General features: G+C 42.0%; 2 long non-coding RNA genes across 2 annotated transcripts in view; both read right to left on the reverse strand.

Moving 5' to 3' along the window:
- LOC139023069 (uncharacterized) overlaps window positions 1–25,595 on the reverse strand; it is a 387,059-nt gene that overhangs the window by 281,615 nt on the left and 79,849 nt on the right. The window lies entirely within an intron of this gene.
- On the reverse strand, window positions 4,279–5,544 carry LOC139023030 (uncharacterized). The gene is made up of 2 exons (XR_011474097.1): window positions 5,051–5,544; window positions 4,279–4,774 (listed from the first exon to the last, which is right to left on the reverse strand). It is a non-coding gene; the product is annotated as an uncharacterized lncRNA (long non-coding RNA).

Here is a 25,595-nt window from a genome sequence, read left to right on the forward strand (position 1 = left end):
TGCGCCGTCATGGATTAAAATCCTGCAGCGCACGCAAGGTCCCCTGCTCAAGCCAGCGCATGTCCAGGCCCGTCTGAAGTTTGCCAATGACCATCTGGATGATCCAGAGGAGGAATGGGAGAAGGTCATGTGGTCTGATGAGACAAAAATAGAGCTTTTTGGTCTAAACTCACTCGCCGTGTTTGGAGAAGAAGAGAGGATGAGTACAACCCAAGAACACCATCCCAACCGTGAAGGCATGAGGTGGAAACGATCATTCTTTGGGATGCCTTTTCTGTCAAAGGGGACAGGACCGATCTGCACCGTGATGAGGGGAGGATGGATGGGGCCATGTATCGCCGAGATTTGGCCAACAACCTCTTCCTCAGTAAAGAGCACTTGAAGATGGGTCGTGGCTGGGTCTTCCAGCATGACAACGACCCGAAACAACGCCCGGGCAACTAAGGAGTGGCTCCGTTTAAGAAGGCATCTCAAGGTCCTGGAGTGGCCTAGCCAGTCTCCAGAACCTGAACCAATAGACATCTTTTGGAGGGAGCTGAAGAGTCCATATTGCCCAGCGCAGCCCGAACCCTTGAAGGATCTGGAGAAGGTCTGTTAGAAGGCAGTGGGGCCAGAAATCCGCTGCTGCCAGTGTGTGGCATACTGGTCAAGCAAATACAGGAAACGTATGATCTCTGTAATTGCAAACAAAGGTTTCCTGTACCAAATATTAAGTTCTGCTTTTTCCTGATGTATCAAATACTTATGTATGCAATAAAATGCAAATTAATTACTTAAAAATCCTACAAATGATTTCTCTGGATTTTTTGTTTTTAGATTCGTCTCTCACAGTTGTTCTCCCCACTGTACTTCTTACACTGGAGGCACCGTCATATCTCTCCAAAAATGATAGCCTAACATTTTGTAATTTCTTATGAGTAATTATAACAGTTTGCATAGACTGTGGATTTATAGCAGGAGAGTGTATAAAAGCCGAAGTCGTTATATTTGTGATGAAAAACAGTTGAAGTCGACAAAACCGTCATCTGTCAGCAGGCAGCTGCCATCTTTGACCACCTCGGCCTAGGATGGGAATGGGCTTGGAGATACAGCAGAAGTTGGAAGTTTACATACACTTAGGTTGGAGTCATTAAAACTTGTTTTTCAACCACTCCACAAATTTCTTGTTAATAAACTATAGTTTTGACAATCGGATAGGACATCTACTTTGTGCAAGACACAAGTAATTTTTCCAACAATTGTTTACAGACTTAAAACACTTAAAACTCACTGTATCACAATTCCAGTGGGTCAGAAGTTTACATACACTAAGTTGACTGTGCCTTTAAACAGCTTAGAAAATGCCAGAAAATAATGTCATGGCTTTAGAAGCTTCTGATGGGCTAATTGACATCATTTGAGTCAATTGGAGGTGTACCTGTGGATGTATTTCAAGGCCTACCTTCAGACTCAATGCCTCTTTGCTTGACATCATGGGAAAACCAAAGGAAACCAGCCAAGACCGCAGAAAAAAAAACTCTAGACCTCCACAAGTCTGGTTCATCCTTGGGAGCAATTTCCAAACGCCTGAAGGTGCCACGTTCATCTGTACAAACAATAGTACGTAAGTATAAACACCATGGGACCACGCAGCCGTCATACCGCTCAGGAAGGAGACGTGTTCTGTCTCCTAGAGATGAACGTACTTTGGTGCGAAAAGTGCAAATCAATCCCAGAACAACAGCAAAGGACCTTGTGAAGATGCTGGAGGAAATAGGTACAAAATGATCTATATCCACAGTAAAACGAGTCCTATATCGACATAACCTGAAAAGCCGCGCAGCTAGGAAGAAGCCACTGCTCCACAACCACCATGAAAAGCCAAACTACGGTTTGCAACTGCACATGGGGACAAAGATCATCATTTTTATTAGAGAAATGTCCTCTGGTCTGATGAAACAAAAATAGAACTGTTTGGCCATAATGACCATTGTTATGTTTGGAGGAAAAAGAGGGAAGCTTGCAAGTCGAAGAACACCATCCCAACCGTGAAGCATGGGGGTGGCAGCATCATGTTGTGGGGGTGCTTTGCTGCCTGAGGGACTGGTGCACTTCACAAAATAGATGACATCATGAGGAAAGGAAAATTAGGTGGATATATTGAAGCAACATCTCAAGACATCAGTCAGGAAGTTAAAGCTTGGTCGCAAATGGGTCTTCCAAATGGACAATGAGCCCAAGTATAGTTCCAAAGTTGTGGCAAAATGGCTTAAGGACAACAAAGTCAAGGTATTGGAGTGGCCATCACAAAGCTCTGACCTCAATCCTATATAAAAAATATGGGCAGAACTGAAAAAGCATGTGCGAGCAAGGAGGCCTACAAACCTGATTCAGTTGCACCAGCTCTGTCAGGAGTAATGGGCCAGAATTCACCCAACTTATTGTGGGAAGCTTGTGCAAGACTACCCGAAACGTTTGACCCAAGTTAAACAATTTAAAGGCAATGCTACCAAATACTAATTGAGTGTATGTAAACTTCTGACCCACTGGGAGTGTGATGAAAGAAATAAAAGCTGAAATAAATCATTCTCTCTGCTATTATTCTGACATTTCACATTCTTAAAATAAAGTGGTGATCCTAACTGACCAAAGACAGGGAATTTTTACTAGGATTAAATGTCAGGAATTGTAAAAAACTGAGTTTAAATGTATTTGGCTAAGGTGTATGTAAACTTCCGACTTCAACTGTATTTGCTTCCCACCCCAAAGAAAGAAGGTTGATGTAGTAGTCTATGAAAGTAATCAGACCAGATACTTTAATATATTTCACTATATTTCACCGATTCACATAAATAAAACTTTTTTAACTTCTTGTACTACCGCAAAAATAGTTTCAAAGCATTTGATAGTCTTCCATATTGGCATTACCAGAGAATTTAAAACAATTTTTGTAATAACATAGTATAGATTTTAAGAAATCTGGCTTAATTCATTTGATTAATATTATGGTGTTTCTATTCCAAGAAAAACAAAAAACAAAACCCTCAGGGTTTCCGTTAGGATGGAATGGAAAATATGCCACTGTAGAACGTGACAGTTTGGAGTAGGCTACAGCATAGGAGGATTTGAAGATTCTAAATTCATATCTAACGGGCATAACATTTTCCACACCCTAATTGTAGTGTAACCGAACTTTCAGTTGAGCGTACTTGCTCTTCGCCTTCTCTACTTCTCTACCGGAAGTGGATGCTGTTACTATGCAACCTCTTGCTAGCTAGTTAGCATACCCAATTACTAGATAGACATTTTTCGACTTTGGGTGTGTTCTTAAATTCAATCTGGAGTGCCTGCGCTCATAAATTCAGAGCGTTGTCAGATTGTCCGTTTGTAAATTTAGACCGTTTCGCTCTCTCAATGGAAAAACAGCCTTTCAAAATAATAGTACTTCCTGGTTGGATTTTCCTCAGGTTTTCGACTGCCATATCAGTTCTGTTATAATCACAGACATTATTCTAACAGTTTTGGAAACTTTTGAGTGTTTTATATGCATATCCTAGCTTATGGGCCTGAGTAGCAGGCAGTTTAATTTGGGCACGCTTTTCATCCGGAGGTGAAAATATTGCCCCCTACTCAAGAGAGGTTAAATTGTTTCCAGCAGCCCAGTTACAGTTACCAACGCTCTGGTTAACATGAAAACTGCCTAACCAGCTCTGTTAGGGCAAGTAAAATGGTCAGAGTGGTCTCATTTGTGTCTGGAAGTAGCTAGCAAGCTAGCCAACGTTAGCTTGGTTGCTTGACTGCCAATGTAAGGCCAGAATGCTCAAATCAACCCTACTCCTCGCCMGAACGTCCAGTGCGCTAACTGAGGAAAGATTGACCCAACACAAGCAGTCATATTTTCTAACTCTCGGCTGACATAAAATACAATATGAATTAGCTAATAGCAATTACTATGTATAATTAATCACATCAAGGGTGAGCTCACCATTGATCTAAATAATTAGGTAAAACACTTTCTAGAARTCGAAAGCAATCGATTAGTTTCAGCGCGCAGCCATGCATTTTTTTCCTCACAGAAACCGAAGATAATAAAAGAAGTATGCATGTTGAAGGGGTGTGTCATCGACCGTGGTTCACATCCCACCATTCATTTCATAATCAGTACAACCTTCAAAAAAGTATTTTACACACATAATATGTACCCATTACAATCTATGCAAAAATCGGAATGCATGGTTTGTCACCTAGAATTGAAAACATGAATAAAACAGTAAATACACAAATAATTACCACACAAAACATTTTCTGGTAGTGATTTATTGATACAAGTGGCGCGTGCCGGCAGTCAACCACTTACCCTCTCACTCCCACTCTGAGCCATTCAGTGTTGTTTATGTATGTAGCTAGTGAGCTAAGCTGTAGCAATGTCTTTCAAAAGGAGACAACTCACAAATGTGGAAATTMTGGAGATTTTTTAAAATTCTGACAATGAGTCTGAGTATGAAAGTCAGGAATCAGATTCTGACAGTGACAGTGAGGAGCTGCCCCCCAACCTTGTAGCCATTGAGAACCCTGAATCTGAGGTTCCCTTGTCCACTGACGAAGTACCAGGTCCCTTTGAAAATGCTGGTGATGATGGAGGCAGACCGACAGTGGATGATGCAGAGAGGGGAGGTGGAGTTCCAGGAGAACGGTCAACAGCTGGCAGTAAAGTGGCATGAGAAACGAGACGTCCGTGTCCTCTCCACTGTCCAATCAGCAACCATGTCGGCCACAGGGAAGGTGGATCACCTGACTGGAGTGAGAAAGATCAAACCAGACTGTGTGCTTGACTATAACCTCAAAATGGGGGCAGTGGATAAAACAGCTTTGTGGAATGCACTCGGTATAAGAAGATATTTTCCATCTGATCGACACTGCTGTCCTCAATGGCCACATAGTTCACCGCCAACTGACAGGTGAGATGATTATTGAACAAGGTATTTTTGTAATTGGATGCACATACAGTTCCATTATGCCACCCACCTACCCACTGCCTCATCCTCCCCTCATAGGTAAAGTAATTACCTACCAAAAGTACAGAGAGAACCTAATGAGAGCGCTGCTGGAGGAGCACCCCTCGGCGTCCATCCACTAGGGGCTGTCCTGCTGCAGACAATCCCTACGCCTCACTGCACGGCATTTTCCCTGCAAAGTCCCTCAAACTGCTGCTCAAGGTAGTCACACACGGAGGCACTGCAAAGTCTGCCTGTCTGGCACCAGGAGAAGGAAGCAGAGGAAGATGACAAAATACATGTGTTTAGCTTGTGATACACCTCTATGTATTTCACCATGCTTTGAGGAGTATCACATGCTCAAGCACTATTGAGCACATCTGCAGCAATAAGTCACTGATTGACCTGACAGGTGACTTGACAGGTGACCTCCTATGATACTATGCCTTTAGAGGTGGGGGGGTGGAAATGTAGTTGTTGTTCATGCATGAATATTAAATATGGGTTATGCATATTCAGTTTTTTGTCCTCTAGTAAAACAAGTTGTTGTTGAACCAACTACCAATACCGCAATAAAATAGACGACTATTACATATTGGCCTATGTGTTTTCATCCAGTAAAACTGTTAAGGAGTGTACGTTAACTTTTGAGCTCCACAAGGGGGCAAGGCAGGGCAGAACAGAGCTATGCTGAATAGACCAAATAAACAAACCATGGTCATATTTTTTATTTATTTAACAACAAATTCTTATGTACAATGATGGCCTACACCGGCCAAAACCAGACAACGCTGGGCCAATTGTGCGCTGCCCTATGGGACTCCCAATCACAGCCAGTTGTGATACAGCCTGGATTCGAACCAGGGTGTCTGTAGTGATGCCTCTAGCACTGAGATGCAGTGCCATAGACCGCTGCGCCACTTGGGAGTCATAAGGCCAGGGTAGCTTCAAAATACAACACAAGCTAATACTTCTCTGACGCAACTAGCATTGTTTTACAGAGCTGATAGAAGAATGTAGCTAGCTGCATAAGCACGATTGAATATAACACCATAAAGGTTATAAATTGAGTAACGTCCCCTCGCATGTCCGCGGTTATAAGGAATATACACAAATATACGGCCCAGTACATCACTGCGGCTAAGCTGTCTGCCATCCAGGACCTCTACACCAGGCGGTGTCCGAGGAAGGCCCTAAAAGTTGTCAAAGACCCCAGCTACCCCAGTCATAGACTGTTCTCTCTACTACCGCATGGCAAGCGGTACCAGAGTGCCAAGTCTAGGACAAAAAGGCTTCTCAACAGTTTTTACCCCCAAGCCATAAGACTCYTGAACAGGTTATCAAATGGCTACCCAGACTTTTTATATTGTGTGCCCCCCCCACCCAAACCCATCTTTTTACGCTGCTGCTACTCTCTGTTCATAATATATGCATAGTCTCTTTAACCATATCTACATGTACATACTACCTCAATCAGCCTGACTAACCGGTGTCTGTATGTAGCCTCGCTACTGTATATAGCCTGTCTTTTTACTGTTGTTTTATTTCTTTACCTACCTATTGTTCACCTCATCCTTTTTTGCACTATTGGTTAGAGCCTGTAAGTAAGCATTTCACTGTAAGGTCTACACCCGTTGTATTCGGCGCACGTGACAAATAAACTTTGATTTGATTTGAGAAGTGTTTGATTATATTTTCGATGACATTTGCATTTATGTCAGACTGATTCGAGGGAAAATAGTGCTGACTACCAGGCAGTTAGCAAGTTTGGTATGCTACTAATGACCATCAGCAGCATCAGAGCTTGGAGAAGCCTTAATACCGTGACTAAATGTTCTCATGGAATTTGACTTCCTTCATGACGCATGTCCACCGGTGTGGCGGTAATATGGTCAACGCAACAGCCCTAGTTGTATAAAACAAAGTTATCAGCAATTGGATAATCTCTACCCAATCAGAGTATCAAAACCAATTATTCATTTTCAAAATTCCGCTTTACCCACGCTCTGGCCCAACCCATTGGTTTCTAGGAACAATCAAGCAGTCTAGAATGGATTTCCATAGAAATTGTCAGGGAAGTACTCAGAACTAATCTCCGTGGGCGTGGTGTAAGGTTTGGCTTTCAGGAAACTAGACGTATTTCGTGCGTCACTACTTCACAGGACAGGCATCGGAACGTCAACTTTTTTTTTTTTTTTACGCGTTTTTGGGTGTAAATGCCTTCTGGAACATGTGAACTTTCATGTGCCTTAATAACAAACTTGTATGCCATCTGTAAATACGAATATGATAAATAAAGATTCTAGTTGGTTTAGACACGGAAAAAGACAGGAACATTCCCGCTAGCTATGGTTGGCTCAGATAATGGATGGGCTGGACTTGCCAAGAGATGAGTTTGGATTGGGTCTGCCATGTAGCCCGCTTCTGTTTATAACATAAACTGTTTATTATGTGTAGGTAATCTGTTCTAACGCAGCTTAAAAAATAAAACAGATATCACGAAGAACTGTGATAATGTTGCTAATGCTCTCCACTCCCTGGAGGACCCGAGTTTTGAAATCAGTGGAATGCCCGGTGGAAGCAAAGTATGATAGCTAAGGAGATTCAGGCATTTGATTGCAAAAATGCGGAGAGAGTTCAAAAAAGAGAACAAACAAAGGCTGTTGTTTAAAAAACCTGTCTCCGAATTAGATTTTCAAACTAAGGGCAATCATGGCATCCGTGACAGAGAGAGAGAAGCATTCATCCATGTATACGGGTAAGAGATTCTAGCTGGCTACATTTCAAATAGTATATGTTTCAAATTTTAATCAGAAAATCATTTTCATTGCAAGTTAAAGCATACAGTCATGGCCAAAAGTTTTGAGAATGACACAAATATTAATTGTCACAAAGTCGGCTGCCACAGTTTGTATGATGACAATTTGCATATACTCCAGAATGTTATGAAGAGTGATCAGACGAATTGCAATTAATTGCAAAGTCCCTCTTTGCCATGCAAATGAACTGAATCCCCCAAAAAACATTTCCACTGCATTTCAGGCCTGCCACAAAAGGACCAGCTGACATCATGTCAGTGATTCTCTCGTTAACACAGGTGTGAGTGTTGACAAGGACAAGGCTGGAGATCACTCTGTCATGCTGATTGAGTTCGAATAACCGACTGGAAGCTTCAAAAGGAGGGTGGTGCTTGGAATCATTGTTCTTCCTCTGTCAACCATGGTTACCTGCAAGGAAACACGTGCCATCATCATTGCTTTGCACAAAAAGGGCTTCCCAGGCAAGGATATTGCTGCCAGTAAGATTGCACCTAAATCAACCATTTATCGGATCATCAACAACTTCAAGGAGAGCGGTTCAATTGTTGTGAAGAAGGCTTCAGGGCGCCCAAGAAAGTCCAGCAAGCTCCAGGACCGTCTCCTAAAGTTGATTCAGCTGCGGGATCGGGGCACCACCAGTACAGAGCTTGCTCAGGAATGGCAGCAGGCAGGTGTGAGTGCATCTGCACGCACAGTGAGGTGAAGACTTTTGGAGGATGGCCTGGTGTCAAGAAGGACAGCAAAGAAGCCACTTCTCTCCAGGAAAAACATCAGGGACAGACTGATTTTCTGCAAAAGGTACAGGGATTGGACTGCTGAGGACTGGGGTAAAGTCATTTTCTCTGATGAATCCCCTTTCCGATTGTTTGAGGCATCCGGAAAAAAGCTTGTCCGGAGAAGACAAGGTGAGCGCTACCATCAGTCCTGTGTCATGCCAACAGTAAAGCATCCTGAGACCATTCATGTGTGGGGTTGCTTCTCAGCCAAGGGAGTGGGCTCACTCACAATTTTGCCTCAGAACACAGCCATGAATAAAGAATGGGGACCAACACATCCTCCGAGAGCAACTTCTCCCAACCATCCAGGAACAGTTTGGTGACGAACAATGCCTTTTCCAGCATGATGGAGCACCTTGCCAAAAGGCAAAAGTGATAACTAAGTGGCTCGGGGAACAAAACATCAATATTTTGGGTCCATGGCCAGGAAACTCAGACCTTAATCCCATTGAGAACTTGTGGTCAATCCTCAAGAGGCAGGTGGACAAACAAAAACACACAAATTCTGACAAACTCCAAGCATTGATTATGCAAGAATGGGCTGCCATCAGTCAGGATGTGGCCCAGAAGTTAATTGACAGCATGCCAGGGCAGATTGCAGAGGTCTTGAAATTTGAAGGGTCAACTTTGAAAATATTGACTCTAGGCATCAACTTCATGTAATTATCAATAAAAGCCTTTAACACTTATGAAATACTTGTAATTATACTTCAGTATTCCATAGTAACATCTGACAAAAAATATCTAAAGACACTGAAGCAGCAAACTTTGTGGAAATTAATATTTGTGTCATTCTCAAAACTTTTGGCCACGACTGTACTGTTAGCTAGCTAGCTAATGTTACGTGTATGAGCTGTGTAGTAATATTATTCATATCTCAGAGCCATTTGCATTGCTAGTTATAGCCTAATGTTAGCTACCTAGCTAACATTGAACCAAGTTGGTTAGCTTTAGCTACCTATAGATTCATGCAGGGTAGTAACATTATGAGGTGGGATAATTGTTTAGCGAGCTACATGTCTAAACAAAAGACTCCACTATGCAATTAACAGTTTCAGTGTGCCGTTTCCATCTTCTGTATCCTGTGCATCTGTCAAATAAACTTTGATTATATTTGATATAGTATGTGTTCACCAGAGATGGTAATGTGAAGAACAACATGACCTGCACCAAAGTTAGATTAGGATACAGGCCAAGGACTAGATAAAGTGTATTTTTACTACTACTTTCACCACTTTTAGTCTTGAAATCTTTGGTTGTTTACTACACTACCTTACACTGTTTAGCACATGGACCCACATGTGAATCCTTAAAGAGATGGGTGGGGCTAAACCTTGAGTGTGTGAACAATGCTGAAAGGGTGTAGACAAATAAAAGTTCTCCAGTAGGTGTACCAAAACATTCACAGGCCATTTTTTTTAATCAAAAGTGGGGTTACAAGTTTATCAACTTTCAAAGCAGAATTACTTTCCCATTGTTCCTCAACTGCACTGTATGATACACAGTACCATTTTGTAGCTCTGAGTCTCTACTTTTATCCAATCTAAAAAACACAATTTCAAATGTTGCTACATAGGACCGAATCCAGGTGGTGGGTCACATATGAAATATTTGTCTTCTGCTATTTAAGCCCTGTTTATACCTGGTGCTAACATGGGTCCTTTTTCCTGATCTTTTCTACATTCTGACTGTGCCCACATTTCCAAAAAATATGTCTACACATGGTATTAAAGTGTGTCTGTTATCCATCCAATGTGTCTGCATTGTGACCAGATTTCCTGTTCCCTTCATTTATGCAAATTATTATATTAAATTGTCTCTCTGTCCAGATCTGTCTACACTTGTAAGAAGATATCCAGACGCAATGCATGCCTGACTACCTCTGGAGATGAGCAGGATGATCACAATCAGATCAATGTCTTTTGATTGTCTACAACTGTTTAAAAATGTGGGCACAATCAGAATATGGAGAAGTTCAGGACAAAGGATGCAAGTTAGAAACAAGTATAAACTGGGCTTTAAATCTGAAATCAGAACAGAAATATCTTCGATCAAAAGTTAAGCTGTTTATCATTTAATGCGCTGAAAAGTAGCTAGTCAAGGCCAGCTAACAGCTCTCTAATGTCCGTTGCTATGGATACTCATTTGCAGAACCATCATTTATTTTCTCTCGTCTCAACACAGTGTAATTTTCGACAGACCACAACAACCAGAAACAGGGTGTTAACAAAGCTTGAATGAATGAAGGAAAATGTCACGGCTACTTTTGCATCTGACTAACATTATACTGCATAGCTTTTTTGGAATATAAACCTGCAAGGAGATAGGTTTTTGCCGACATCGACACTTGTTTTTTTTTAGCCGGGTTGTCACACCCCTAATAACAACACAGTAGACATATCTGATACGTAGGCTAAAGAGGAAAACTTATTTCAGTTTAATTTGTTGCATGTGAAAACTATCCACTATCCAAAGTAAAAAGGTTGATATAGTAGTATATCAAAGAAATTAGACCAATTATCTTACTAAATTTAACTTTGACTATATGTAACTGCTTTGCTTTAAATAGTACAGTAACATGATTTAAACGTCTTCCACTACCCAAAKAAATATTTTAAATAGCTAAAGCAAGCCACACTAGTTATTAATGGGACATGCAACAGCAAACATCCCAGTTGCAATCTTCGTAATACTTCTGACTTTTTAGGTGGTATTGTGAAGCAAAATTCACGACTTTAAAGAACGTTCTGGGATAATCTGCTTGCATTGAACTATTTCTTCGTTTTTAAACTATAATTTTTTGTCTTCCTTTTTCTTCTCATTCAATGGGACTTTTTTTCAGCATTCTAAAGCTCCCCATTGTGACATCATGACTTCCAACATTCACTGTAAACAATGTAACTTTTGTCACAAATTAGCTACTTTAACCACTTTCCCAACAAGTTAGACAAAAAGTTAGAGGGTATGACATCTTGGAATCAGAACAGAAATATCTTGTACAGATCTAACAATACAGCTGTTTTAGTAACTGCTTCAAAAATGTTGTCTCAATTTTAATACACCCACCTGACAGGTGTGGCATATCAAAATACTTCTTAAGCAGCATGATCGTTACATAGGTGCACCTTGTGCTGGGGGACAATAAAAGGCCATTATAAAATGTACAGTTTTGTCACACAACACAACACAGATATCTCAAGTTTTGAGGGAGCGTGCAACTGTCATGCTGACTGCAGGAATGTCCACCAGAGCTGTTGCTAGATAATTKAATGTTAATTTCTCTATCATAAGCTGGCTCCAATGTTGTTTTAGAGCATTTGTGTTAGTGGAATTAAATAATTCCTACAATATACTCATTAATTAAACTCAATCTGTCTATCTATAAGAATTTGTAAGATACTTATCAACATAAAATAGACAGGATACAGTCATATCAAAACTAGACAATAGTGTTTATTCTCGGAGCAAGCTCCCATTTGATCATAAACACAGGTTTATATACAATATATGACGTCATAGATTACAGAATGAGTCTTATTGTCCTAACAAATAGAAAACAGGTTCAAAAGTTCATTCTAACCTCACAGGACACTCACATGAAACACCATATAATCATTTATCCTGAAGGCTCACTATAATTGATTACCACTTTAGCAGACAACTCAAGATAATGAAAGACCTAAAAAGTGACCCACAGCCTTATCTAAACATCTCAGGGCTAAGTTGGGTCAGTTCAACCAGAGTTTAATGACCCTTTCTGCTTACTTTATAACCCACAACACAAATCTCTTTTCACCAGGCATGCAGAGTTCAATTTGTTATATTTTTATCTAAAGCTAGAATTTGTTTTAACTATTTATTAACAAAATTCCTAACAATTTGGCAGTACGTCCAACCGGCCTCACATCCACAGACCACGTGTAACCACGCCAGCCCAGGACTTCCACATCTGGATTCTTCACCTGCGGGATCATCTGAGACCAGCCACCCGGACAGCTTATGAAACTGTGGGTTTGAACAACCAAAGAATTTATGTAGTGAAGCTCATCTGTGTGCTCGTCATGCTCACCAGGGTCTTGACCTGACTGCAGTTCAGCATCGTAACCGACTTGATGAGAAATGCTCACCTTCGATGGCCACTGGCACGCTGGAGGAGTGTCCTCTTAATGGATGAATCCCGTTTGCAACTGTACCGGGGAGATGATCCATGCCCTTACCTTTTCTTTAAGGTATCTGTGTTCTTTGAGGTATTTTGTGGTTACGATGACATCTTTAGAGCAGAGCATTTTCTGTTTGGTTTCCAGAGCATTGAAAGAGAATTATATTGAGGTATGTAGTGCAAATCGTTTGCGAGCTATTGAAGTTTGAAGGTCTGAATGTCAGGCAAATATTGAATCTCAAACCAACTTTACCACAGTAAATGAAATAGGCTACTACCGAGGTTTGATGATGCTTCTGATAGTATAGTAAAAGTGTGTTGAGTCGGTGCTGTGTTCGAGCGGCGTTCGACGTCACCGGCCTTCTAGCCATCACCGATCCACTTTTCATTTTCCATTTGTTTTGTCTTTGTTTTTTACACACCTGGTTTCAATTCCCCCATTACATGTTCATTATTTAACCCTCTGGTTTCCCCCATGTTTGTATGCATTTTTGTTTTATTGTAAGGCTGTATCTGGCGGCTGGTATTATTGTTACCGGGTTTTGTTATTACACTCGTTTATTTTAGTGGTACCAGTATTTTTCCAGCACCATAGTATTTTGTTTATACTGGTGTTTTCTTGAATTAAACACCTTGTCCACGCATCTCAGCTCTCCTGCGCCTGACTCCTTTCACCAGTTACCCACAGCCTTGACATTGGCAGAGATCTAACATTGTGAATCTGTGACACAAATGTATCACATAAAATGTATATGCAATATCTCACAATCTAATGGACTTCACGAATTTAGTATTTTTGCTGTGACAGACCTTTTAAATTTTTCGTAGATTTACGTTCCTCCACAARGTTCTATCTAGCGCTGCAGTGAGTGGGGGGCTGTATAACCCTGTGACATAGTTCTCTCTATAGCTCTACTATGCTGTTCCAGCGTGAGAGGTGCGCACTTTGACAGACAGTTCAATAACGAGTCAGAGGGGTTTACAGTGGTTCGCCCTTTAAAAGTTGCAGCATACTGCGGCGCAGCTTGCATGGTGCCACAGAATTCTATGGCACGTTATTTAAGTCTGAACAACTGTTACCATTTAATGCTAGTTAGTGCTAGTTCGACCATCAGAGGGCATCTTTGAGAAGCCTTCGATAGTGGCTGTACTAGAGAATTTAAAACCTTTTTTTGTAAGTATATAGAACTGATTTAAATACATTTTGCTTAATATTATGGTGTTTCTATTCCAATACAAACAAAAAAACCTCTGGGTTTCCGTTAGGATGGAACAGAAAATATGGCGCTGTACAACATGATGGTTGGGAGTAGGCTACAGGCTATTTAGCTAAAGAATCCCTGTGTCGTGCGGGCACGCAGGAGACCGGGGTTCAATTACCCGACAGGGAGGAAGGAGTAAGCTGTCCTTGTAAATAAGAATTTGTTCTTAACTGATTCCATATGTGTTATTTCATAGTTGTGATGTCTTCACTATTATTCTACAATATAGAAAATAGTCAAAATAAAGAAAAAGCCTGGAATGAGTAGGTGTGTCCACATTTTTGACTGGTACTTGCTTAATTAATTTGATTAATATTATGGTGTTTCCGTTAGGATGGAACGGAAAATATGGTGCTGTACAATGTGACGGTCGGGAGTACAGCACTGGGCTATTTAGCTAAAGAATCCCTGTGTTGTTCGAGCACGTGGGAGACTGGGGTTCAATTCCCCGATGGGAGGAAGGAGTAKGCTGGCCTTGTAAATAAGAATTTGTTTTTAACTGACTTGCCTGGTTAAATAAATGTTACACTAAGAGCATAATATTTCTACACCCTCATTTTCTAATTCTAGTCTAACCAATATCCAAACAGAGATACTGTGAAAATAGAAAACTCATTGATTTATCAAGATCAGTCCCCATGCTTGTCTCAGAGCAGCGTAAAACAGTGCTGAAATAGTTGTAGGCTACTGCTTCAAATCCTATTGCTTCTAGCTTCAATATGCTCTTTAAATAAATATGACCTACAGCACATTACTCAACACTAGTGAGACTCAAGTCGCCTATGGTAGGCCTACAATGAATCGAAAAACTATGACGTGACTCTCCGCCAATAATTACATATAGAGGATTGGAGGATATTTCTGTAATTTTGTGATATTTATTCCCATAGTAATTCATTATGGATCCATAACTAAATAAACATTGGCATTTTGAAAGAATATTTTTATCATAATTTTATAAACGAAAGCATAAAGATGCCATTATTAGTTACATTGTTTTAGTTTCAATGTGCAGACTGGCACTAAGAACAGAACAGCGGGAACGTTTCCCTAGTCAGCGCCATTATTAGGGCGATCCCCCTTAAAGTGTTGGCAGTAACTCCCCGATGCATTTGAAACGTAGATTGGCCCAAAATAGCTACGTAGATTGGCTCACCAAGTTTGTGAATTAAACACATTTGAAGTCATTGAATGTCTAATATTAATAGTAGTATACTGACTAGCTAGCATTGTTGGTAGTTATTTTCAAACCGTACAGACCTGAACTTTGGTTCTGAACTCTGTTGCCCCTGATCAGTGGCACTGTGGTACTTATAGGTTCTGCTGTACAGATGATTGGCTGTGGGGAACATTCTGAATGTATTTCATTTAAATGTTATTGTATTTATGTAGATATTTTAGTGCTAGTGTAATTACAAAGTAAAACATTTAAATATGCAGTGGTCAAAAAATAGAAGTTAAGAGAACAAATCAAATCAAATCAAATTTATTAGTCACATACATGTTAGCAATGTTTATTGCGAGTGTAGCGAATGCTTGTGCTTCTAGTTCGAATGCAGATACCAACAAGTAATCTACCTAACATTCAACTATACCTTATAACACAAGTGTAAGGTAAAGAATGTCATAAGATATATGAATGAGTGGTGTCGAACGGCAGGCAGGATGCAGTAGATGGTATAGAGTACGTATATACATATGAGATGAGTACTGTAGGGTATGTAACATAAAGTGGCATAGTTAAAGTGGCTAGTTGTCATGTGTTACATAAGATGGCAAGATGCAGTAGATGATATAGAGTACAGTATATACATATGAGGATGGTAATGTAGGGTATGTAAACATTATATTAAGTGGCATTGTTTAAGTGGCTAGTGGTACATTTTTACATTATTTCCATCAATTCCTATTTTTAAAGTGGCTGGAGTTGAGTCAGTATGTTGGCCGGGCCGCTAAATGTTAGTGGTGGCTGTTTAACAGTCTGATGCCTTGAGATAGAAGCTGTTTTCAGTCTCTCGGTCCCTGCTTTTGCACCTGTACTGACCTCCCTTCTGGATGATAGCGGGGTGAACAGGCAGTGGCTTGGGGTGTTGTGTCCTTGATGATCTTATGCCTTCTGTGACATCGGGTGGTGTGTGGTCCTGGAGGGCAGGTAGTTGCCCGGTGGTGCGTTCTGCAGACCTCACTACCCTCTTGAGAGGCCTTACGGTTGTGGGCGGAGCAGTTGCGTACGCAGGTGATACAGCCGACAGGATGCGCTCCTATGTGCATCTGTAGAAGTTTGTGAGTGCTTTTGGTGACAAGCCGAATTTCTTCACATCCTGAGGTTGAAGAGGCGCTGCTGCGCCTTCTTCACACGCTGTCTGTGTGGGTGGACCAATTCAGTTTGTCCGTGATGTGTACACCGAGGAACTTAAAACTTTCCACCTTCTCCAATATGACCCGTCGATGTGGATAGGGGGTGCTCCCTCTGCTGTTTCCTGAAGTCCACAATCATCTCCTTTGTTTGTTGACGTTGTAGTTGAGGTTATTTTCCTGACACCCACTCCGAGGGCCCTCACCTCTCCCTGTGGCCGTTCGTCGTTTTGGTAATCAAGCTACACTGTAGTGTCATCCGCAACTTGATGATTGAGTTGGAGGCGTGCATGGCCACGCAGTCGTGGGTGAACAGGGAGTACAGGAGAGGGCTCAGAACGCACCCTTGTGGGGCCCAGTGTTGAGGATCAGCGGGGTGGAGATGTTGTTACCACTCCACTGGGGGCGGCCGCTCAGGAAGTCCAGGACCCAGTTGCACAGGGCGGGGTCGAGCCAGGGTCTCGAGTGCTTGATGACGAGTTTGGAGGGTACTATGGTGTTAAATGCTGAGCTGTAATCGATGACAGATTCTCACATGGGTATTCCTCTTGTCAGATGGGTTAGGGCAGTGTGCAGTGTGGTTGCGATTGCATCGTCTGTGGACTATTGGGTCGGTAAGCAAATTGGAGTGGGTCTAGGGTGGTGGAGGTGAGGTGATATGGTCCTTGACTAGTCTCTCAAGCACTTCATGATGACGGAAGTGAGTGCTACGGGGCGGTAGTGTTTAGCCTCAGTTACCTTAGCTTTCTTGGGAAAGACGGAATCGAGATTGCCTCTTGAAGCATGTGGGAAACAGCAGACTGGGATAAGGATTGATTGAATATGTCCGTAAACACACCAGCCAGGTGGTCTGCGCATGCTCTGAGGACGCGGCTGGGAATGCCGTCTGGGCCTGCAGCTTGCGAGGGTTAACACCGTTAAATGTTTTACTCACTCGGCTGCAGTGAAGGAGAGCCGCAGGTTTTGGTAGGGGCCGTGTCAGTGGCACTGTATTGTCCTCAAAGCGGGCAAAAAAGTTGTTTAGCCTGTCTGGGGCAAGACATCCTGGTCCGCGACGGGGTGGTTTTCTTTTTGTAATCCGTGATTGACTGTAGACCCTGCCACATACCTCTTGTGTCTGAGCTGTTGATTGCGACTCGATTTTGTCTCTGTACTGGGACTTAGCCTGTTTGATTGCCTGCGGAGAGAATAAGCTACCAGTTTTGTATTCGGTCATGCTTCCGGTCACCTTGCCTGGTTAAAAATGGTTTCGCGCTTTCAGTTTCACCAGCGATACCTTGCCGTCAATCCACGGTTTCTGGTTTGGGAATGTTTTAATCGTTGCTGTGGGTACGACATCGTCAATGCACTTCCTAATGAACTCGCTCACCGAATCAGCATATTCGTCAATATTGTTGTTGGACGCAATGCGGAACATATTCCAATCCGCGTGATCGAAGCAGTCTTGAAGCGTGGATTCAGATTGGTCGGACCAGCGTTGAACAGACCTGAGCGCGGGAGCTTGTTGTTTTAGTTTTAGTTCAACGGCCCATGCCATGTTGTCATGGTAATACTAAAGGCTACGGACCAGATGAAGTACATCATAGTCAGACTAGCAATTTATTGATTAGAAGTTTTAAACTTGACTGGACTCATAGGTCTGTCTCCATACTGCATGTCAACTAATGCAACGTTTGTGAATCATTTGAAAAAGGAGTGAATGCTGGGGTCAAAAGTTGCAACATTCTATTTAAAAGTTTCAGTTACGAAGTGTGTGTGTGTGTGTGTGTGTGGAAATTACAACATGATGTTATTCACATTACTTTAAAATAGAATGGATTTTTATATTAGTACTTTCACACTGTCTGTTCTTCTAAGAGGAGCCTCTGAGGCTTCATGCTGACAGTTGATTTACGATGCCTTGGTGATAAAACCTAGACTGCATTCCATTCCATGATTAGTGTCTGTGAAATGTCGGCCTATCTGCCAGTGCCAGGCAAACCCTCCCTCCAGTTTATTTCTCCCACATTGCAGATGAAGGCTGGACTTCATTATTTGAGGGAAGGACCTAGTGTCCTATGTTACATTCGTATTTCTGTATATACAAGCAGTAAATGACATAGAGACAGAAACCTGGTGCAGTGTAAATATTGCTGTCTCTTGCTTGATAGCACAATGTACCTTTGTATAATTCTACTCCTGTTGTTTGTCATGAACAATCAGGAGGATGTACTTTGCTATAAAATGCTGTGGCTCAGTTCTGCTCGTTGGGTTCTCAACGATTACCGTCGGGTGGTCGTTGACCAGATTCATTAATTCAACTCTTAATCGATTACGAAGATTGATTGTTTGAAGAAATCTAAAAGTCTCTCTCCTTTGAATCAGAAATATTCCACGACAGTCAAAAGTTAAAACGTTCTATTTAAACGTTTCAGTTTTGAAGTGTGAGTGTGTGGTGTGAAAAGCCATGTGTTGAAGTTAATCCTTGATATGGATGTTCTTTCTCTGTGTTTCCCCCTTGAAGGAGCTGCATCAGATGTTCCATCTTCACACAATCGTTACATCTGACGTTCATCATATCACAACATCATGTATTATGACCTAGGTAGGTTATGACCCATCCCCTGGCATTCCGTTTGGATCACAATCAGTTCAATGTGGCGTTACTGCAGGTTTTCTTCGAAAGCCTGATTGAAAAAATACGCACCATATGTATGTCACCGACCAAAGCACACTCAAAGTTCAACACCACTACTCGTTCTCTTAGTAGTTATATATTGAGCTGGTTTATTTTGTCTTGAAGTATTTGCCTCTATTTATAATTATACTTTTTGCTTAAATACAAGCATTCTCCTAGATGTCCACATACTTTTCCTCAGATCTTTTGCCCTGTCCAGGATCCAATGGAGTGCGTGCACGAGGGAAGATGTTTGAGGTAAAAATCCAGCACAGGGAAGCTGCTGTTCTCAGCTGACGACAAGGGGGTTGCATAAACATTACGCTTTCACCCAAGCCATTGGGTTGTTGTCTACTTCGACCTCCCATTCCCAGAAAGGTTCCTCCTGAATGTGGTTGTGGGGCACATTGATGTTGAAGGTAGTGATTCTCCGGAGACTGTCCAGGATGTTGGCGTCCTCAAAGACACACGCCAGTCTGAAGCAGCGGTTGCAGTAGTGGGTTGGATCTTCGGACTCTGCATACACCTTGGCCCGGATGGTTGTCACATCACTGCCAGCTACGACAAGAACCTTCAACACATCAGACATGTTTAGTGGATATGTATGACCTGTCCTCATCACATTGAACWTGACCCAATTTGACCTCAAACATGTTTTAGACAGGTCATGTGAAGTCTCGGAATGTGGATGTAGTGCATTCCTGGCTTTGTCTCTTGAGGTGCTTTCTTCTTCGTCGCTCCCGTCCTGAGCGTTGGAGAGGACGCTGCCCAGGTATTTCAAAGATTCCACTATTGTAAGTGGCTTGTTGGGGAAGGTTGGTKGGTGAGATGGAATAGAAGATGCCCGCTTGTGTTCACCGAGAGACGCAGCCTGCTATAGGCTTTGGTGTATGTTAAGCCTTGTTCACGTTGACAGTTTGAAGTGACTCTAATCCTGTTTTTTGTATTTCCGATTAGAATCTGTTTTGAACAGTCTGAACTGCCAAAAGCCAAATAAAATGGGATATTCCAAGCCAGATACAAATCTGATTCCTGGCCATGGGACTTGTGTCTGAACGATCAAGTCTGATTTATTTGGCTTGCAGTTTGACAAGGCATTTACTTACACACTGTCCTCCTAGCATCTGTAGACGTCAAAGACAGACAGGTTGAGGAACAAGTAAGTAAAAAATGTGCAGATGTTATTGTGGGTGTAGCAAAATGCTTGTGTTCCCAGCTCCAACAGTGCAGTAGTATCTAACAATTCACAACAATATATGAATCTAAGTAAAATAAAGGAATTAAGAAATATCAGGACGAGCAATGTCAGAGTGACATTGACTAAAATACAGTAGAATAGAGTGCAGTATTTACATGAGATGAGTAAAGCAGTATTTAAACATTATTAAAGTGGACAGTGATTCCATGTCTATGTATAGAGGGCAGCAGCCTCTAAGGTGCAGGGTTGAGTAACCGGGAGGTAGCCAGCTAGTGATGGCTATTTAACAGTCTGATGGCCTTGAGTTAGAAGCTATTTTTCAGTCCCAGCTTTGATGCACCTGTACTGACCACGYCTTCTGGATGATGGCAAGTTGAACAGGCCATTGTTCAGGTGGTTGATGTCCTTGATGATCTTTTTGGCCTTCCTGTGACATCGTATGCTGTAGGTGTCCTGGAAAGGAGGCCGTGTAACCCCGGGGATGCGTTAGGCAGACCTCACCACCCTCTGGAGAGCCCTGCGGTTGCGGGCGGTACAGTTGCCTTACCAGGCGGTGATACAGCCGACAGGATGCCATCACGTGTGCATATGTAAATGTTTGTGAGGATCTTAGAGACCAAGCTGATTTCCTTCTCCCTCCTGAGGTTGAAGAGGTGCTATGGCGCCCTCTTCACCACCCTGTCTGTGTGGGTGGACAATTTCAGTGATCTGTAGGCCAAGGAACTTTAAGCTATCCACCTTCTCCACTGCGGTCCCGTCGATGTGGATAGAGGGGATCCCTCTGCTGTTTCCTAAAGTCTACAATCAGCTCCTTAGTTTTGTTGACGTTGAGGGAGCAGTTATTTTTCTGGCACCAGGGCCCTCGCCTCCTCCCTGTAGGCTGTCTCGTCATTATTTGTAATCAGGCCTACTACTGTTGTGTCATCTGCAAACTTGATGACTGTGCTTGGATACACAGTCATGGGTGAACAGGGAGTACAGGAGGGGGCTGAGAATGCACACTTGTGGGGCCCCTGTGTTGAGGATCAGTGTAGCGCAGGTGTTGTTGCATACCTTCACCACCTAGGGGCGGCCCTTCAGGAAGTCCAGGACCCAGTTGCACACGGCGGGGTTTAGACCCAGGGCCCTGAGATGAATAATGATCTTGGAGGGTACTATGGTGTTGAAGTCTGAGCTATAGTCAATGAACAGCATTCTTACTTAGGTATTCCTCTTGTCCAGAAGCAATGGCGATTGCATTGTCTGTGGATCTATTGGGGTGGTAAGCAAATTTAAGTGGGTCTAGGGTGTCAGGTAAGGTAGAGTTGATATGATACTTTTAACTAGCTTCTCAAAGCACTTCATGATGACAGAGTGAGTGCTATGTGGCGATAGTCACTTAGTTCAGTTCCCTTACCTTTACCTTTGCTTTCTTGGGTACAGGAACATCTTGAAGCAAGTGGGGACAGCAGACTGGGATAGGGAGATATTGAATATGTCCGTAAACACTCTAGCCAGCTGGTCTGAGGACCCGGCTGGTGATGCCATCTGGGCTGGCAGCCTTGCGAGGGATAACACGCTTACATTTCTTACTCACGTCGGCCACGGAGAACGAGAGCCCACAGTCCTTGGGAGCATGCCAATTCGGTGGCACTGTGTTATCCTCAAAGCAGGAGAAGGTGTTTAGCTTGTCAGGGAGCGGTGTCCGCGACGTGGCTGGTTTTCCCTTTTCTTCTGGCCCACCGTCCATCACTAGTAATAGTCTCTGTGTCTGCTGCATGTTACACACTTTCCTCTTTGCATCTGAAGACGTCGAAGCTAGACAGGTTGAGGAACAGGTGAACTCCCAACTTGGTCGACGATGTTTCAGACTTCACAGTGGTCCCTCTTTCATTTGCGGTCATGGTTGTCTAACATAAAAAATAAAATAAACTTTACTTTGTGTTCACCACCCTCCACTGACAGTTTCACAACTCCAACATTGTTTACACACACTCCTTCGACCACCAGCACGGTAGTGGTAGTCTCCTCTTTCCAACAAGTAAAAGAAATTAGAAAATTAAATATAGTCTAATATATTTAATGGATTGGTCGGGACTATCATGAACCAATGCACTGAACCGTCCAAACATCCTGAGTCCCTATAAATAATGTTTTTTAAATTGTCACCGGTTAACTGATGTGCGCATCTGATGTGCTTTAATCATCAAAACATTTAACGTTAGTGATTTTCTAATTATGGTTGAAAGAATCTCAACCTTGATGGTGGTGTAGGAAGACAACTGGCTATCTGATGACACTGGTGATGTCAAGATATTTCATTCTACACAATTTATATATATTTTAAAAATACAGGTAGGTAACAGTCATGTTTGGAGTCTGTATGATAAACTGTTAACACTGATCTATATTTAGTGGCTTAGTTGAGGGTTGACATATGACATTTTAACAATATGCTTATGTTTTTAAAAACTTAGGAACAGTCATCAATGTAAGACAATGCTTTGGTTAAAGGTGAATATTCCCAGTCACTGAACCCTGAAAAGTCTATCCTTGGTACTTACTGATACAATCTTTTCACCTTGTGTGTTAGGAGTCCMTTTACTGTTTTTAAAATGTGCAAATGGCTGGGGACGACCCAGGGTGCAGGAGCCGATCCCCAGACGGGGGGTGCCGAACCCGGGCCCATGGCTACCAGGAGGTGCTACTTCATCCAGCCAGCTCCCTGCCCCAAGAAGATGGTGGGAGGGGGGCGAAACACCGGAGGGGTCCTAACTCCCACCAAAGGCCTCCTGGGGGACGCCACTACATCCAGCCAACTCCCTGTCTCAGCTATAGAGAGAATTAGTAATGGCGTATTTCTGCAAGCACTATCTCCGCCATGGTTTGTTCAACAGCCTATGTTTTTTGTTGTTGATGATTATCGAAAATAACTTATTTGGTAAATACAGGCTTAGGAAACATTTTGTTCAATGAGATAATCTTCATCAGCTAAGCATTTACACTACCGGTCAAACGTTTTAGAACACCTACTCATTCAAGGTTTCTTCTYTATTTTTACTATTTTCTACATTGTAGGATAATAGTGAAGACATCAAAACTATAAAATAACACATATGGAATCATGTTGTAACCAAAAAAGTGTTAAACAAAACAAAATATACTTTGCATTTGCGATTCTTCAAATAGCCACCATTTGCCTTGATGACAGCTTTGCACACTCTTGGCATTCTCTCAACCAGCTTCACCTGGAAGGCTTTTCCAACAGTCTTGAAGGAGTTCCCACATATGCTGAGCACTTGTTGTCTGCTTTTCCTTCACTCTGCGACCTGACTCATCCCAGACCATCTCAATTGGGTTGAGGTCAGGGGATTGTGGWGGCCAGGTCATCTGATGCAGCACTCCATCACTCTCCTTCTTGGTAAAATAGCCCTTACACAGCCTGGAGGTGTGTTGGGTCATTGTACTGTTRAAAAACAAATGATAGTCCCACAAGCCAAAACCAGATGTGATGGCGTATTGCTGCAGAATGCTGTGATAGCCATGCTGGTTAAGTGCACCTTRAATTCTAAATAAATCACAGACAGTGTCACCAGCAAAGCACCCCCACACCATAACACATCCTCCTCCAAGCTTTACGGTCAGAAATACACATGCAGAGATGTTCACCCAACCCGCGTCTCCACAAAACACAGCGGTCTGGAACCAAAATCTCTAAATTTCGGACTCCCACGCATAGACACATTCCATCCGTTAGATGTCCATTGCTCATGTTCTGGCCGAAGCAAGTCTTTCTTCTTATTGGTGTCCTTTAAGTATTGGTTTTCTTTGCTAGTGCTCGGACCATGAAGGCCTGATTCACACAGTCTCCTCTGAACAGTTGATGTTGAGATGTGTCTTTTACTTGAACTCTGTGACACATTATTGGACTGCAATCTCTGAGGCTGGTAACTCTAATGAACTTATCCTCTACAGCAGAGGTAACTCTGGGTCTTCCATTCCTGTGGCGGTCCTCGTGAGAGCCAGTTTCATCATAGCGCTTGATGGTTTTTGCGACTGCACTTGAAAAAACTTTAAAAGTTCTTGACATTTTCTGTATTTACTGACCTTCATGTCTTAAAGTAATGATGGACTGTTGTTTCTCTTTGGTTATTTGAGCTGTTCCTGCCATAATATGGACTTGGTCTTTTACCAAATAGGGCTATCCTCTGTATACCCCCCTACCTTGTCACAAAATAACGGATTGGTTCAAASGCATTAAGAAGGAACTAAATTCCACAAATTAACTTTTAAGAAGGCACACCTGCTATTTGAAATGCATTCCAGGTGACTACCTCATGAAGCTGGTTGAGAGAATGCCAAGAGTGTGCAAGACTGTCATCAAGGAAAAGGGTGGTTATTCAAATCTAAAACTATTTTGATTTATTAAACACTTTTTTTGGTTTCTACGTGATTCCATATTGTGTTATTTCATAGTTTTGATGTCTTCACTTTTATTCAACATTGTAGAAAATAGTAAAAAATTAAGAAAAACCCTTGAATGAGTAGGTGTTCTAAATATTTTCACCGGTAGTGTATTTATTAAAATAAAGCAGATTAAACACAAATGCTTCATAATTCATAAAGGTCATGTTAAATGACTGGTTTTATCTCATAGAAGAAAACGTGTAAGATCTTGTAAGCCGGACTTCAACCTTGACCTAATTTTCGGGATGTATTGTCATATTTCTACCATTCTTACGTTTACATGTTAGTAATTAAGCAGACACTGGTAATATTTTGTARACACATCTCTGGGCCATCTTTTAGCATTTTCCTCACAGTAACACATATTTTCAGCCTTTGTTGGTCTTATTAAACCAATATCTATTCCTTTATGGCATTTAAAAATCAATTGACTTCCTCCACACTGAAATGAATTGCGGCCAACTTGAAAATAGGCTGCTTTTACACWAAACTTTTCCAATGGGTCGCCTTGGTAACATCTAGGGTACCCCAMAATATACACAGGTAYGACMTTTGACCCCCCCAAGGTGGGCCCATGGAGATTTCATTAACATTCCAATTATTTCATACTTTATTTCATACCTCGAGTTATGGTGATTTTTCAGTAGCATATTGTGAAATAATAWTGTAATGTAACAKAATCATTAAAAGCTTTAAAGGAACCTGTAACCACACCTGTATAGCATAAGAAAGGCCAATATACAAAGGAAACAGACAAACACCAAAGAGAGAGATAATCTATACAATGAATGTACATATGACTGCAGCCTAGTAAAGGCCCCTATTATTTTTTTTTGCCAAACTGTTACAGTTGCGTCACCAATATAATCGGTTCAGTGATTTGTGGAGGCGGGAAAAACCCTCCTCAAAGATTGTAGTGTTAAATGATTTGTAGAGGCGGGAAAAAGCCCG

This window comes from Salvelinus sp. IW2-2015, linkage group LG26 (assembly GCF_002910315.2).
Source record: "Salvelinus sp. IW2-2015 linkage group LG26, ASM291031v2, whole genome shotgun sequence".
In the NCBI taxonomy this organism is placed as follows: domain Eukaryota; kingdom Metazoa; phylum Chordata; class Actinopteri; order Salmoniformes; family Salmonidae; genus Salvelinus; species Salvelinus sp. IW2-2015.